Consider the following 17,018-nt stretch of genomic DNA (forward strand, 5'->3'; position numbering starts at 1 on the left):
ATGAAAATTACAGACCTGGGAGGGGTCTAGGTTTGGCTGTCTCCAGCACCCTGCTGTTTTCGTGTTTCTCTGTGATTGAAACATAAATAAAACCATTGTGCATAATTAGCACCAAATAATACCTTCTTTATGTTTTTATTCCACAAGGCATAATATCACTTAAACTTTATGCAGATACCCTCAGAGTTCCCGAAAGAAGAAAGCAGCTCAGAACTTCAGATTTTCCTACATCTGCTTGAAATGAAAGGTACACTGTGTTTTCATTTCAAAAGCATAAAAATAAATTTCTCTTTCAAAAGTATCCAATCTTTCTGTCATTAGAGCTTCAGTGACAATAGTAATGCCTCTAAAGTACAGGAATTTTGTTGAAATGCAAGACTGGTGATGCTTTGGTCACTATACACATACGTATAGAGACCTCATACACACTACATTAATTATATAAGAACAAAAATAGAGGTGCCTGCATCAATGCACAATTATGATGAGGTCCACATTTTATATCTACAGTTGTTTATGCTTGCAGGTATTCACATACATATGCATTTGCATACATACAGAAGTATATGCACGTGCAAACTTGTCTATATATCTAAATTGAAGTCTTTTGTCTAGAAATGAAAATTGAAGTGGTCAGATGTGTGTGTGTGTGTGTTTTAATAAAATTATTTCCCTCTCAACTTTCATAGCATGCCCTGAAAACAATCAAGTCGTATGAGAGGATTCTGGATAATATGCTTCTGCTTCTCAGTTAGTTCGTTAGCCCCGTGCTAATCATGCTGAGGTCATAGGTTCAGTCCCCAGGTGGGCCATTTACATTTGCTTTGCTCCAAAGCACCAGGCTGCACTTCCTCCCCCACATCAGACATGATGAATGCACTGCACAGGGTTTGGAGGTTAGCATGCAAGCTCTGGAATTAGACTCCATGGATTCAAAGCCCAGCTTTCCATCTCTTAGCTGTGTGACTTCACGCAAGTTACTCAACCACCATAAGCCTCCATCTCCTTATCTGTAAAATTGGAATAAAAATTGTATTTATCTCATTTAAATGTTGTAGAAACTAAATAAGATACCATGGGGCAGAGCTTAGCACAGTGTCTCAGGGCTGAATAAACAAGGATGACTGGAGGACAGGCTCTGGGGACGAGGGTGGAGCCTGGGGAGAGGCTGGGGAGGTATTGATGACCACAGTTAGTCACAGCAGTACTAAGATTTTATGTTGAATGGATCCTGTAAATTCCATCTAGTAATCATGATTCAGTAGCAAATTTGAAACCCAGGATTATGAGCTTAAAGAAGGGGTCCCTCTAAATCCCAAATAAATAAAACAATGTCTAGCTTATTTCCCACCCTTTTACTCCTTATTATTTGTGAGTTTCCAAAAATGAATTCTACAGCATAAAGCTCTATTCAACCTTTTGTGAAAAAGTGAAAACACCAACATATTTAGTATCAATTTCAAAAAATATATAGTGAGCTTGTTAAAGAGAAATGTATGCACAATATAAAGTTAATTAACTGTATCTTTCATGCATTTCTATTTTAACTCTACCTCTCTACTGAGTCTTTTCCACCAAAATTTCTTCCCTAATTTCGTCGACTCCCATAGAAGGCTAGCTCTAGAACTTTTGGTAGGAGATTAAGTCAGATTTAATTATTTTATCCAAAGTCCTAATTCATTGTAACTATGTTAAGACAATAAATAAGAAATCATGGTAAGCCCAAATATTTTCCAGACTTAAGTATGTAGTTTGCCTATGCGACCAGTTACCTGATATCATTAAAACAGGGTCCAGATTCGTGTTCAGTTGGAGATGTGCTGTGAGCCCAGACTCTCTTATTTTTTTTCTGCGTTTATTTGTGTTGATGAGTGCTGCAATTTCTTTTCACAGTTTTAGTTTGTGTTGCTTCTTTAGATTAATTTTGCCATATGGTTCTGATTTCTTCCCCAGAGAAATCAAGGTCACATATAAACAAAACCTCAGCTTGTTAAAAAGTAAGGAAAAATTAAACCAATCATTTCCCATCATTTTCCACCTTTATATTTGTTTCTCCTGCTCAGATAATCATTTAAATAAAATCAACCTCTGATATTATAATTGTACATTTTATTAGATGTAACATCATCTAAGTCTTAAAAATTATCTTATAGAAGCAACAGCATCTCAGAGACATACTTTCTAGCACTTACTAGAATCTCTTCACAGAGATTCTATTCTCTATGTAGAACATTGTTATCTCAAAAAGGCCCAGTGCAATTAAAAATATGTTCAAATTACCGATCTTCATACATTTTACAACTATGTCTTTGTTGACTACACAAAAGCATCCTTCTTTATATTTCTTCACCATAATTTTCTCTAAACTTTTGTTTATTCATTTTGTTTTCCTTTGTAATACTAAAATAAAACAAAAATGAAATTAAAAAAACAGAATCTCTATTGTTCTTTAATAAAACCAAATAATAAAAATTTTCATTACCTCTTTACCTAATACTGAAACATCAAACTTTTCAAATCAGATTATAGACAAAATTTATGAAAGGATAGCACTTGTTTTCAACCCAAAGTATTAATTTCTGTACTGCTAATAAATATAATTAATATCTAACTGGGGTCATAGAAATAATTGTAGAAATGAGAAAAGTTTCTGAATGTGGATTCATCTGCATTTTTTAATAGTAAAGAAATAAATACAACTATTATGAGATGTTGTTTACTGAGACACTGGTTATTCCCTCGAAAGTTTTCCTGACAGTTTAATGAGGGCCCCTGAAAATAGCATCTGATATATTAGATTTACAATGACCACACAGGGGAGTAAGAGCAATACATCTTGGGGTAGACAGGGCCAGATTTCTCCCCTCCATTTTCCCCCTGCCCCCCAACTCTGCTAAAGCTTAGCTAGGAAGACCTGTAGGTATCTGCTGTCACCAATAACTGTGTTCTGATTGCACTATGGACACAGCAAAGCAGAACCCTGAGCCTATGGGGAGTCAATAAAGGATGCAGGAGAATGTGAGCGCATCCCAAAGACCAGTGCAGTGCCTCCCCACTGCCTTCTTCGGTTGGGATCCATGATGGCAGTGCCCATCTCCCCAGGCAGGCTCTATATGATCTTCCAGATATGATAAGTTAGGAGCAGGAGGATGTACCAAAACAATATTTTAATAGAGAACAATCTGACACTAATTTGGAGACTGAAACAAGAACGAATCTAGTACAAATCAATACCCTTTCTACTGGTACATTTCAGTCATGAGCCAAGGTTGTAAAACAGGGTTATTATTTATAACAACTACGAAGTGGATTATTTATTCACTTCAAACTTCAATTTTTAACCCACAAATGTTGTTCACAGCAAAAAAGGAATAAATACATGAATAGTATTTAATGGTAAATAATAGTTCAAGGGAGAGCATAAAGCTACAGGAAAAGTGGTAAAGCTTCTCTTAAGGCTAAATGACTGTTGGAAAGTGGATTCTAAGTACTCAGAGAGATATGGTATTGCTGAAGTCAAGAGCAGCTGAGAAGACATTTTCTATATCCATCAGTGGCTGGAGTGGCTTTGGATGGTCTTCCCTGCTATACAGCACTTACCGTATTGTGATGATCAATAAATATTAATGGCAGATGAAAAATGCATGAAGAATAGACAGAAGCCTAGTGCCAGAGGAGAGGAATTGAGAACTCAACAGTGCTTTCACTTCCATTTTAAGCTGGATAAATATAAAGAGTTGGAGTAGTGTGAGGAAATCCTCAAAACTGAAATGATGGGATGGAAGAGAACAGGAAACTAAGAACAGCTTTTAATTATTCTAAACCTGCTTATCACCACTTTATATTTTGAAAAAATGCTTCATAATGATGTATTCCTTCCAATAATGCTGTGAACAGGAGGAAAAAGGCAGATAAATCAAAGGGCAACAGACGATCAAAATTGTGGAGGACTGAGTTCAACCATGGGAAAAATTTTAAAAAAAGAGAAAAAGAGAATAAAACATAAAATACATACTATAATTAAGCATGACAAATAAAATTTAATATGAAAACACCAGAGAAAAAAAGAAAACAGGGAATAAGAACAGAAATTTGCTCTAAGTTCTCATTTTGTTTTCTAAATTGGCACCGAAGGGCATACTTAATGAGACTTTTGGTAGAGAGAAGAAAAAGTGTTTACTGTCACTTTAAGCAAAATACAGACTTCCCAAGGGATGACTTTTCCTGCAACCAGGTCCTTGCATCATTTGTTGGAGTTCTGAAATTCTGGGTGTTCTGGAGCCAATGTGCTGATGTGAAAGAGCATGGGGAAAAAAAGGCTACCAACCAGCAAGACAGCAGATGCTTGATTTACAGATAATCATCGTTAGCAAACCATGGCTGAAAGTTACACAAATTAGAACTATGGCTAATTCCTTTCTTGAGAACCTCATTTGTTTTGTGTGTATCTGTTTGCTTGTTTTTATAATTTTTTTTATAGAGAGAGTCATGAGATCTTTGCTATAGAAGGAGATAAAGGAAAGGGTAAGAGAAAGCAATCAGAAAGTTTTTAAAGAACATAAAAGTACATCAATGGATTTCTTTACTTTGGTAAAGCATTTATTGAGATAATAATTATAATATAATAATGTAATTATTTACTGTTTTAACTCCTAATGTTTCATCAGAACTAGTATGCCAAGCCACAACTACCACTGAACTCTTTATACATACCAAGATGTATTTAACAAAGAACAATTTGGTTCTTTAATTAATCAATTAAATAAATGACGGTGGTGATAATGAGAATGATAATGCTGATTTCTTTTATAAATGATGCCTGTGGTGATCATTTTAATGCCTAAAAATAGAATGGCTGGGTCAAAGACTACAGAGTTGTTACCAAAGTGAGAAAGCAAAAAGATGTCAGCAATAAAGTTTCTTTCATGCCAGTTAGAATAAAGTTTCTTTCATGCCACTTAGAATGGCAATCATTATAAAGTCAAGAAACAGGTCGGGCTCAGTGGCTCACACCTGTAATCCTGGCACTTTGGGAGGTGAAGGCAGGTAGATCACGAGGTCAGGAGATCAAGGTCATCCTGGCCAACATGGTGAAATCTTGTCTCTACTAAAATACAAAAAAAAAAAAAAATTAAGCTGGACATGGTGGCACACACCTGTAGTCCCAGCTACTCGGGAGGCTGAGGCAGGGGAATCACTTGAACCTGGGAGGCAGAGGTTGCAGTGAGCTGGGATCATGCCACTGCACTCCAGCCTGGTGACAGAGCAAGACTCCGCCAAAAAAACAAAAAAAGAAAAGAAAAAAAAGCAAACAACAGATGCTGGAGAGAATGTGGAGAAATAGGAAAGCTTTTACACTGTTGGTGGGAAGGTAAATTAGTTCCACTATTGCAGATGACAGTGTGGCGATTCCTCAAGGATCTAGAACAAGAAATACCATTTGACCCAGTAATCCCATTACTGGGCATATACCCAAAGGATTATAAATCATGCTGCTATAAAGACACAGGCACACATATGTTTATTGCAGCACTATTCACAATAGCGAAGACTATTGGGTTGGAAACAACCCAAATGCCCATCAATGATAGACTGGATATCCAAAGTAAATGGAACTAGCCTGGCTCCCTTCAGGTGGATGAGAGTGATTTTTGCATGTTGAAAGAAAAATAAACAACAAAAAATAGTAATGATAAGAGCATATGCTGATTTTCATGAGTGCTTCTTACCAAATATTTTCAGTTTTTCTCATTGCACTTGTTGGTCCCACTGGAGTTGGCTGGGGCAGTGTGATGAGCTATGACTGATGAGCTGTGAGCAGATATGATGATGCATGGCACTTTGGGGCCAGACCATTAAAGTGCAGGTAAAATTCTCTCCCGAATTATCTGCCAGTTGAGATGGTGGTTGCTTAATCACTCAGGGTCCTGGAATGAGGCAGCCTGGGGCAGAGTCCTCAGCCATATTGTGGTGCTGCATATGCAGCCTGAGCGAGAAATAAAACTTCTTTCTTTGTTTTTTAAGCGGAGAGATACACTGGTTGTTTGCCACCATGGAATAACCTGGTTTATTCTAGCTTATTAGTAAGAGCTCAGTACTGAAAAGAGAAATGATAATGATAAAAGTTGTAATGAGTAATAACACTAATATATATGTGTGTGTATATATATGTATATATATGTGTATATATGTGTGTATATATGTGTGTATATATGTGTATATATGTATATACATATGTGTATATATATGTATATACATATGTGTATATATATGTAGATACATATGTGTGTATATATGTAGATACATATGTGTGTATATATATGTAGATACATATGTGTGTATATATATGTATATACATATGTGTATATATATGTAGATACATATGTGTGTATATATATATATGAGACAGGATCTTACTTTGTCACTCAGGCTGGAGTACAGTGGCACAATCTCGGCTCACTGCAACATCTGCCTCCCAGGTTCAAGCGATTCTCCCACCTCAGCCTCCAGAGTAGCTGGGATTACAGGCGTGCGCCACCACACCTGGCTAATTTTTGTATTTTATGGTGGAGACGGGGTTTCACCATATTGTCCAGGCTGGTCTTGAACTCCTGACCTCAAGTGATCCACCTGCCTCAGGCTCCCAACTAATATATTAGTTTATTATTATTAATTATAGCCTCTTACTTTTATTTATTTATTTATTTATTTTTTTGAGACGGAGTCTCGCTCTGTCGCCCAGGCTGGAGTGCAGTGGCGCAATCTTGGCTCACTGCAAGCTCCGCCTCCCGGGTTCACGCCATTCTCCTGCCTCAGCCTCTCCGAGTAGCTGGGACTACAGGCGCCCGCCACCACGCCCAGCTAATTTTTTGTATTTTTAGTAGAGACAGGGTTTCACCGTGATCTCGATCTCCTGACCTCGTGATCCGCCCGCCTCAGCCTCCCAAAGTGCTGGGATTACAAGCGTGAGCCACCGCGCCTGGCCAATTATAGCCTCTTACTTTACAAAATTATATTTATTTATTAATTGTAGCCTCTTACCTTACTTTACAAAAATTTGTTTTGTTTACAAATACCTCTCATTACACAGTTGGAAATGCATGTCTTCCTTGATATTAATGCATCAATGGCGATTTTTAAATTTCAGGCCTTACTTTGAATATATCATCTCAAACCAGATGTTCCTTCATCTTATTAAATGCACTATCTTTTTGGAAGATAGTATCGTAATATTGATGAAAAGCCTTAAAGTATAAGTACCACTTTAAAGGATGGACCTCTGATATGTCTAAAAGCTGGACTTGGTGTAACTGGGAAACTGACATTTCCTTTACCCAATCTCAGATGAAATACTTAGGAGTGTGTGGGGTTATTTAGACAAGATTTTTGTACTTGGAGAGTAGAACATAGTTAAAATATAAAGAATATTCAAGTGACATGGAAAATTTGGGACAACATAAACACCTGATGACATTAGCAAAAGACACCTCTTATGCCTGATGAACTCCCATTCAACAGCCGACGTCCACATCCATATATGCTGGTGGGGAACGTGACAGACTTAGGAAGCTGGACTTTTCTTAAGATGTTCTGTGTTTCCTTCATTAAAAACTGCCTTAGTAAGTATTTTTCATACAAAAGAAACTTATGTAAAGAACAGGGAACCCTTGTATCTTGTTGGTGAGAAGGTAATTTAATATAGTCATTAGGAAAAACTGTCTGAAGATTTCTCATCTTAAACATAATTATTTTATAATTTGTATTTGATCATTTCATTGTCTCAACTTCTTGGGAGGGGATACATTCTGTATTTCTTGTTTGCGTGACTTCTTGGATGAGTTTTTATGTTAATTTCTTAACTTATGATTTTCTGTTACTTTGCAGGAAGTTTAATTTCAAAACTCAAACCCATGTGGGGCAGTATCATGGTTATAAATTCTCAGCGGATGACATTTTTTCCAGGCAAAGCTCAGACCAAGACAAGTTTCATTAATTTTCTTACCTTATTGAATGACGAATTTCCTTTTTCTAGTCTACATTTTTGCTAAAGACAGGTCCATACCCAGCTTTAGGTCAGTGCCTCAGCTCCAAGCCTATCTTATCTTCTTCACTTCCTTACCATTGAAATACACATAGCTTGGTTACACAGACAAGCAAATGCCATCAGGAATATTAACGCATCAATATTACTTATCATTTAGATTTTGTTTCTCGATGTCTCAGGCTTTATGGATTTTTCTTTATTTGTTGTAATGTCAGCCATATATTTAAGATACTGTCAGTTACATTTTATTAACATAGTTTGATTTATTTAGGTTTGTTACATAGGTACACACATGCCGTGGTGGTTTGTTGCACCCATCAACCCGTCATCTACATTAAGAATTTCTCCTAATGCTATCCCTCCCCTAGCCCCCCACACCCAACAGGCTCTGGAGTGTGATGTTCCCCTCCCTGTATCTATGTGTTCTCTCATTGTTCAGCTCCCATTTATGAGTAAGAACATGTGGTGATTGGTTTTCTGTTTCTTTGTTCGTTTGCTGAGAATGATGGTTTCCAGCTTCATCTGTGTCCCTGCAAAGGACATGACTCATTCTTTTTTATGGCTGAATAGTATTCCAGAGTGTATATGTGCCACATTTTCTGTATCTAGTCTATCATTGATTTATCTACTTATAGCTCTTCCTTGAACAAGGGCAGAGTTCACATGTAATGTACTGGACACCAGCAGCAGCATAGGCAATTTCTGTCTGCTCCAGATCTCTGACCACTGGGTGAGGGCTGAATCCTTCTCTTGGATATAGAAAGGGCTGTTGTACACAGTGCACAACTGAAAAGACCCTCTCTAGAGATCAGAGAGTGAACCAGGACAACACTGTATTCCAGAGGTATCAGACTCCCCAAACTCTGTCTGATGCTCTGACACTCTGTGGAAGATGGCCTGATTCTATGACAATCTCAACCAGTAGAGCAATTCCAAGCAACCCTTCTTCTCTTCCAATCCCCAATCCAATGCCAGACTGTCTCAGGGTATCAGTTTTGTTTTTCATCATTATCCCCTCACAGTGGGGGAAGACTTGTCATAGTTTAAACTTTGAAGACAGGGAGTAAAGAAAGTACCTTGCTACGGGCTGAATTGTATCCCTCTAAAAGAAAGTTGTTGGAGTTCTAAACTCCAGAATCTGAAAATGTGACCTTATTTGAAGAGAGGTACTTATAGAGGAAATCTAGTTAAAATGAGGTCCTCAGGACCCTAACCCAAACAACTTCTGTCACTTATTAATAGAGAGAAGACAATGCAAGAAGACACATAGAGAAGACAAACATGTACGAGTCAAGAAACCAGGCCTGGAACAGATCCCTTCCTCACAGCCCGCAGAGGAACCCACCCTGCTAACACCTTGATCTCAAACTTCCAGCCTCCAGAGTGGCAAGACAATAAATTTGTAATTGAACCCTCCCAGTTTGTTGTACTTTGTTGTAACACCCCTAGCAGGCTAATATACACAGATTTAGAATTCTTATGTTATTAAACTGATAATTAAATAAATTATGTCACCCCAGACTTTAATGATATGATACTCCTGAGGAGCCAGGACTGACGCCTTCCATAGGTATTCCCAACATTTGGGTTGGGTCATAGGTGTTCTTCTGGCACCTATGCACCTTCAGATGCATTCTGATATTTGTGCCAGGACCTCTGCAACATTCTGACTCAGAGTGACCAATATTCCCAGCCTAGTTCATTGACTTCTCTTATTTTAGATGGCAATTATGTCTAAATGCAACATCTTAGTTGTGAAATATATTTAAAAAAATCAGCTCTCAGAAACTCACCCAAGGTACCTAGAGAGTCGACTGAGGAATTTGAGAGAGAAAAGAGGAAGAATCAGTATGTAACCCTCAGTCTAAAGACACAGCAATGTTTGATCTGGACAATTGGAAGGTTGGAGAGATACTAGACAAAGTTCCCCAGGGCACTGAGGTAATAGCTTTTGGCCATATATAATGAAAACAGAGTGAATAATTCCTAAACAGAGAAGCCACCTAGAAACAGGTTTTCCTCAAAACGTCACCAAGTGTATTATTTCCCAGTCCCAGCTCTGACACCATATACTTGGTCAAATCATAGAACCTCACCACACCTCTGTTTCCTTACATACAAAATAATGGCAGCATTTAAAGTAAGATCCTACCATAAAATTCTACAACTGAAAATATGTAAATCGTCATTTCTAAAAATATAAAGTGCTCTTAAAGTATCAGTGAGATGTGATATCAATGAATAAAGTTTTACTGTCCGGTTGCTTTGAAATATCCAAACGTGAATGTTCAAAGGTAAGTAAAAGCTCCCTAACTTATTCTAAATTCAGAAAATGTACAGTCTATATCAAATAGCATTTAGCTTCTATAAACCATCTTATAGTACAACAAAAATAATAGTATAATTCATGGCATACTTATATAAGGCTTAGCTATCACTCTAATCTTTTTGCTGCCCATAAAACAATCTCTCTCTCTCTCTTTCCCTCTCTCTCTCTCTTTCACATGCTCACACACACACAAACACACACACACTCTTAAACACATAGGTGCATTCCCATATATACACTCATATATTGTGTACATTTCCTGACAAATTTTCCAAAAGTGAGAGTAGAACAAATACTGATACCCTCATTTGGTTGCTGTAGAAGCTCAGGCACAGAGAGGCTGGATGATTTGCTTAAATTTATTAAGCACAGGATTGTGGAGGCAAAAAAAATTAAAAAAAAAAGATTAGAATTCCCTGGCTCCCGTTCCAATGCTCAGCAGTAGACTTTAATGTGCCCCAGCTATCATTCTTGGATGAAGAATACCAAACAAAGAAAAGGATAAGGTCATATTTGATTGTACAAAATATTTTTTACTCTATTTCTTAAAAAAAAAATTAGGGAGGGAGAAAGGGGTCCTGAGAAGATGTCATTGGCTAATGCTGCCATGCTCTGTCCCTAGCACTTTTTTTCTGAAAGCCTCCTTGATAGAGTGTCACTGCTTGACAGCCCAAATGCCTCTTGCTGTGTGGATTGAAAGCGGAAGATAACCAGGCGACATACGCTCTGTCAATGGCAAGAAAAACTGTATCTCTTTCACCTCCAAAGCCTGAAAGCCCTTTGAATACTTGGGCTGGGATGTCCTATGAGGAATCTATTTTCCATGTAATGGTGTGAATTTCCTACATTGAAACTAAATATTCATGACTTCATGAAAGCGCTTAAGCTTCTGTATTAAAAAAAAAAGATTCTAAGTCCGTTTTATACATTTTGGACAAGCTAGTATTTGACATACTCTATATGTTCTGAATAGTATTATAATTTCAAATAAATCTCTACTGACATCATTTCAGTAATGTCATATCCTTAAAAACCATCTGATAGGTGAAGTGCCCTTTTCGTGGATTAACCAAATAGACACATGAGGGAGGATGTAGTAGAGAGAAGAGAGAGCAGGCCAAGAAGGCACTCCTTCTCATGTTCTTTGCTAGGATCCTTCCTCATCTTTGAGCCTCTTTTCTTTCTAAGCCTCTCACAAAGCTCCCATGGAACTTCTTTATGGCTCAATGCCTGCGGCATTTCTCAACAGTAGTAGCATAGTACAGAGAGTTATTCCTGCTCTCTTCCTCTATCTGGGGGAAATATTAAGCAAAGCATATTATACAAGCAAAACCCATTATGGGGCTGTCTCCTGGCCAAATTGAGTCAGGTAGGAATATGAGGCAAGTTTTAGGCATGTAGCCACAAAGATGATTTTATGAAAGCAAACGGCCTTATTACTATGTAAATCTGTTGAAACCTCCTTTAGGATGTGCTTTGTATTGGGAGAACCAAGCTTGTTTCTGTTTGTAGCATCCCCTCCCTCTCTTTTCCCCAGGAAATAGATTGATACTCCAAATATATTCACAGATTTTGTTGAACATGATATAGAAATTACTCAGATTCAAAACATCATGCTTGGTGTGTAGTTGATGGATATGTAATTATTTGATTCTATGTTTGTAAAATATCATTAAAATATCTAAGAATAAATATATTTCTATTTTTATGAAGTATAATCTCAAAAGTCAAGAATGGGAGAAGACAAAGCATCTGAAAGAGCCATTGTTTTTACTTAATGCAGCTGTCCTAGCCTTCAGAGGTCTCTCTGTTCATGCTTCTAATATTACTGTTTAATGTTCATAGGTATTTCTTTAAAATAAGTGTATTCAAAACTTCTTGGTTTTCAGTAAAATATTTATTGTACTAGAAGGTAGAAAATAATGATTAGAAACAAAAGCCAGTCTTCACTTTCAAGTTAGAATATGGTAAAAGACAGAATTAAGGAAATGTGCAATTGCATTGTAGAAGAAGGAGTGTTGTGATAAATGAAATTTTCTCTGATCCTGCACATGGGAAGTGAGGGGAGGCTATTTCCCTCCAGGCTCCAGGCTTGAATCTTGAAGTTTCTGCAAAGTAAAAAGGAGGATGGGAAACTGAACATCCAGCCCAAGCCCTGGTACTGTGAGTTCATGTTCAACATAAGATGAAGGACCTCCCACTTCAGACAATTCTAGATCCTCCTCATGATTGCAGGTTTGTTTACATCGGCCCTCTCATGCCCCCAGGGAAAACACTTTCTTGCCTTCCCTAAATCTACTTCTTTCATTCTTTTTAGCCCATCCTTCTTTATTAATTCTCCCTTGTGTAGTCTTCCGGAATAGTCAGTATTCCCTCCAAAATACTTAACTCGCCAATCTAGACTTGCATCTTGTTAATGTCTCAAATTGAGGAGACATGTGTTTGAACCAAAAATATCCAAGGGAAGTGAGGTGGTCGAGTCTCTGGGGAAGACAAGATGAGAGTTGTGTGAGCAGGGGTGGATGGTGGGTGGTGGGATGAGAAAACAGCTCTTCATTCCAGGTTGTAGTTTCCTTTATTCTATGATAATTAGAATATCAGCTTTATATGGAATCCTCAAGGATAATTTCCCATAAATAAAACTTATCATGTTCATGAGATATCATTGCAACCTGCCCCATCTCAAATTAGAAAGCTGTTTTCCACTACTGCAGTAAGGAATGGGTGCTATTCTTAATGTCTCTCTCATAATTTCTAAATATCTTCCCTGAACAGGAATAGAAGCCTGTTTTATAGAAGAAATCGTGGGTATGGTTAGTTATATGCCTGGATATACAAAAATACAGATTTGGGAGTTATTATTATCTAGATTCTAATTGAAGTCAGAGGAGCAGATAAGGTGACTTTCTCAAGCTAACTGGATGTATAATGAAAAAAAAAGTGCTCAGAATACTGAAAAGAACAGTATATCCACTGGGCTTGGAGAAATTGATGTACAGACCAGAGAGATAAGAACTTTCCTAGATGTTGTGGCCTCAGAGAAGTTGAGATGAAGGAGAACCCAAGCATGTTCATGGGACTTGGTAACAAAAAATGTTTGAGTGGTTTCACTGAAGGCAGTGTGTAAAGCTGGGGAGTCAGAGTTAGGTCATAATGAATGGAAGAACGAATGGAGGGCCTTTCATTTCTAGAACTATGGCAAATCAGATACTCTGAATAGTCCTCCCTAGGGAAACAAGTAATAGACAGGCTATATTATGGAAAACAAAAACCAAAATACAAAAAAAAAAATAAAAAAGAAAACAAAAATCCCTAACTCTTTAAACGTATTGCTGAGCAGACCTGGTATTAAATACACACACACACACACATGCACACACATATGCAAAATGAAGTGACACCAGGCACCCTAGGAGATAGGAAGTCCAGCCTCCATCCTGAGGGCTCCCATCAGCTCCTGAAATATTGAGCTTCCACACTGAGAGTTACATAAGTCATGGGTGCAGACAGTAAGCCTAGGACCAGGCCATGTAGGAAGAAATCTAACAGGAGATTTCCCACACAAATCTGGAAACTCAAAGATTTTACTGTCATGAAAGGACAAAGGTAAAAGAGCAAGGTGAGGGAAGGTAAAGAACAAGGCAACAGGCTGTTTCAAAGTTCATGCTGATCGGAAGGGGATAAATCTTCTCCTGGGAGTTTGGAACTACAAATGAGCCCTGACATGGGTTTTCATTCTGAATTCCCAATATGTATGAAGTCTAAAATTAAAGGAAAACAGGTTTGTAATGTATATAGGCAAATAGCAGAAGTAAAAGCAAATTCCCTCTAAGAGCTCACTGAATTCTGAAACATTTCTAGAAGAGGAATGGCTTATATTTAAAAATACTAAACATCCACATGATAACCTGCACACAAATGTTTATAGCAGCTTTATTCATAATTGCCAAAAGTTGTAAGAAACCAAGATGTCCTTCAGTAAATGAAAAGATAAATAAAGAGTGGTACACCCAAACAATAGAATACTATTTAGCACCAAAAAATAATGAACACACACACAAAAAATGAAAAGACATGGTGGAACTTAAAATGCATATTACTCAGTGAAAGAAGCCAATCTGAAAAGTCTATATTTCATATGATTTCAACTATATGACATTCTGGAAAAAAACTGTAGAAAGATTTAAAAGATATCTGGGGTTAAAGGGATGGGGGGGATGGATAGGTGGAGCACAGGAAATTTTAAGGGCAGTGGAACTATTCCATATGATACCATGATGGTGGATACATGTCATTATATATACACCAAACCCACAGAATATACACCACCAAAAGTGAACTCAGATGTAAACTATGGTCTCTTGGTGATGATGGTGTGTAAATGTAGGTTGATCAATTATAACAAACGTACCACTCTGGGGAGGGGAGTGTTGATATTAGGGGAGGCTGTGTATGTGTGGGGCAGGGGTATATGGGAAATCTCTGCAGTCTCCTCTCAATTTTGCTGTGAACCTAAACCTGCTCCAAAAAAATAAAGTATTTAAACAATTAAAATAAAAAATAAAATAAACAGACGAAGAACAATGAGCAAGAACCTTCAGAAAAACGGATGCAGTAAAATGGCCAAAGTAAACCCTAAGGTGTAACACAGGGCTACAGAGAAGTCACTGGATGACTTAAATTTTCAAAGGAAGGACAACAATACTTGCTGTCTATCAGACTCTGAGTATATTCCTAACCTGGTTATGGTTTTAATATTAGAGCATGCTACAATCCTTTCAGTGTCTTTATATCTTTGCAAGTCTGTGAAGATGGAAATTCAAGTGAACATGAACATCAATGTGTAATAGGAAGAGATGCATCAGTGCCTGACCTTTTCCCATGGTTTAAGGAGTTGTAGACCACCAAATGGTCACACACATCTTACTAGTAAATAGCTGTGGTTACTCATTATGAAATAAAATTAATACATTTTCTTTTAATTTGTGTGTATTATTTTTTCAAACAGTCTATAGATTGTTAAGAGTATAATTACTTATTGAATTGTTTAAACCTACCTACTGGTAGCTATTTCTCTTCATCTAGAGACCTGGAATTAATCATGAATGTTAGTTTGGTTCCTCTCAGCAGTAGATATTATTGCAAAGTTGGAAGCATAAGACGTTTTGGTTGATAATGCCTGTGACAAATAAAGGGGTAAAGCGTGAGAGTAAGCAAGGAAAGTTTTGAGACTGCAAGGAATGTCTGGTGACTGGCAAAAGGAGAGGGAGAAGGAAGGAGGATGGGTAGGAGAAGACATAGACAACTGCATGTCGGAGAAACTCTGTCAGCCCCATAGGGAGCTTGAGTAAAAGGATTGCCAAGGGAGGATACTGTGTTGGGCAGAAATGATCAAGCCCCAATTCCTCACCACACTCAACCATTGGCTGAAATTTGCTGCCTATGACTTGGCTCAAAGGCAGATATCAAGCAGTGCAGCTGGAGGCCACCACCCTCCACATGCCTCACAGCGGCTCTTCTCTACAAGGATATCTGAGCATGGCTGTCTGCCCCACAAGCTGCAGGGTATATGGAAAATACCCACTTCACCTTACATAATTCAGAGAAGCTCCTCCATGGGCTTCCTCAGTGGAAATGAGAAAAGGAAGGTTGTTAGGAGGAACTATATACCACCACCATTGCATTACTCTTGAAGCCACAACTGGTACTCATTCTCTTCCCATACACTTCCTCTTCTGAATTACCCTCACCTTCAGCTTTCACATCTACAGCTTTGAGTGGCTTGGCTGGTAATGCAACCCTAACTCCTAGTGTTGAGAATGTAAGCCCTTGGTCACCACACTCTTTTCTGCCCCAAGTGGCAACACTTTTTCATTCACGGTTACCATTGGTCATGGGAATAACAAAAGCGGCCCAGGTGGATCACCTGGGTGCCTCCATATATTCCTCCTTTTTTCAACATGTAAAAACAGTTCTACCTCCTCATACTAATCACTGAAGAAATATATAGAGAAGGTTTACCTCCAAATGAGTACAGGAGGAGAAAATTAAAACAAAACAGAACAAATTCCACAAATTCAAAAGATGGTAAGAAGGAAGGGAAAGAATAAAAGAAATGCTGAAAATGTAGAAAAAATAAAAACATAAGACAAATAATAAGTTAAAAATAATTATAAAATTAACAGTGATCACAATAAATATTAGTGGGCTAGATTTTCAAATAAAAGATAAACATTTAAATATGTATTTAAAACATAACAAAACAAAAAAAGCAAATATCTTTTCTAAGAGATATACCTTGAACCGAAGGATAAAGTAAAATCAGATGTCAAGATAAAAATAAAGACATACTAGGTGTGTATTAACCAAAGAAATCTGATGTAGCTATATTAATTTCAGATCAAATATTATTTAATACAAAAAGCTTTATTAATAAAAAATAAAAGTTTATTTCACTGGGAACATATAACAATTCTAAGCTAACACATGTAGTAATATGGCCTCAAAAACATGTAAGGGATAACTTGAAAGGCTTCAAACCAAATGCATTCATATGCCTTCCTAGTGGGTACTTTGACATACATCTTTCAACTGATGACAGCTCATACTTATAAAATAGGACAAATGAACCACACATAAGGCTAT

Source organism: Symphalangus syndactylus, chromosome 14 (genome assembly GCF_028878055.3).
Source record: "Symphalangus syndactylus isolate Jambi chromosome 14, NHGRI_mSymSyn1-v2.1_pri, whole genome shotgun sequence".
Classification (NCBI taxonomy): Eukaryota; Metazoa; Chordata; class Mammalia; order Primates; family Hylobatidae; genus Symphalangus; species Symphalangus syndactylus.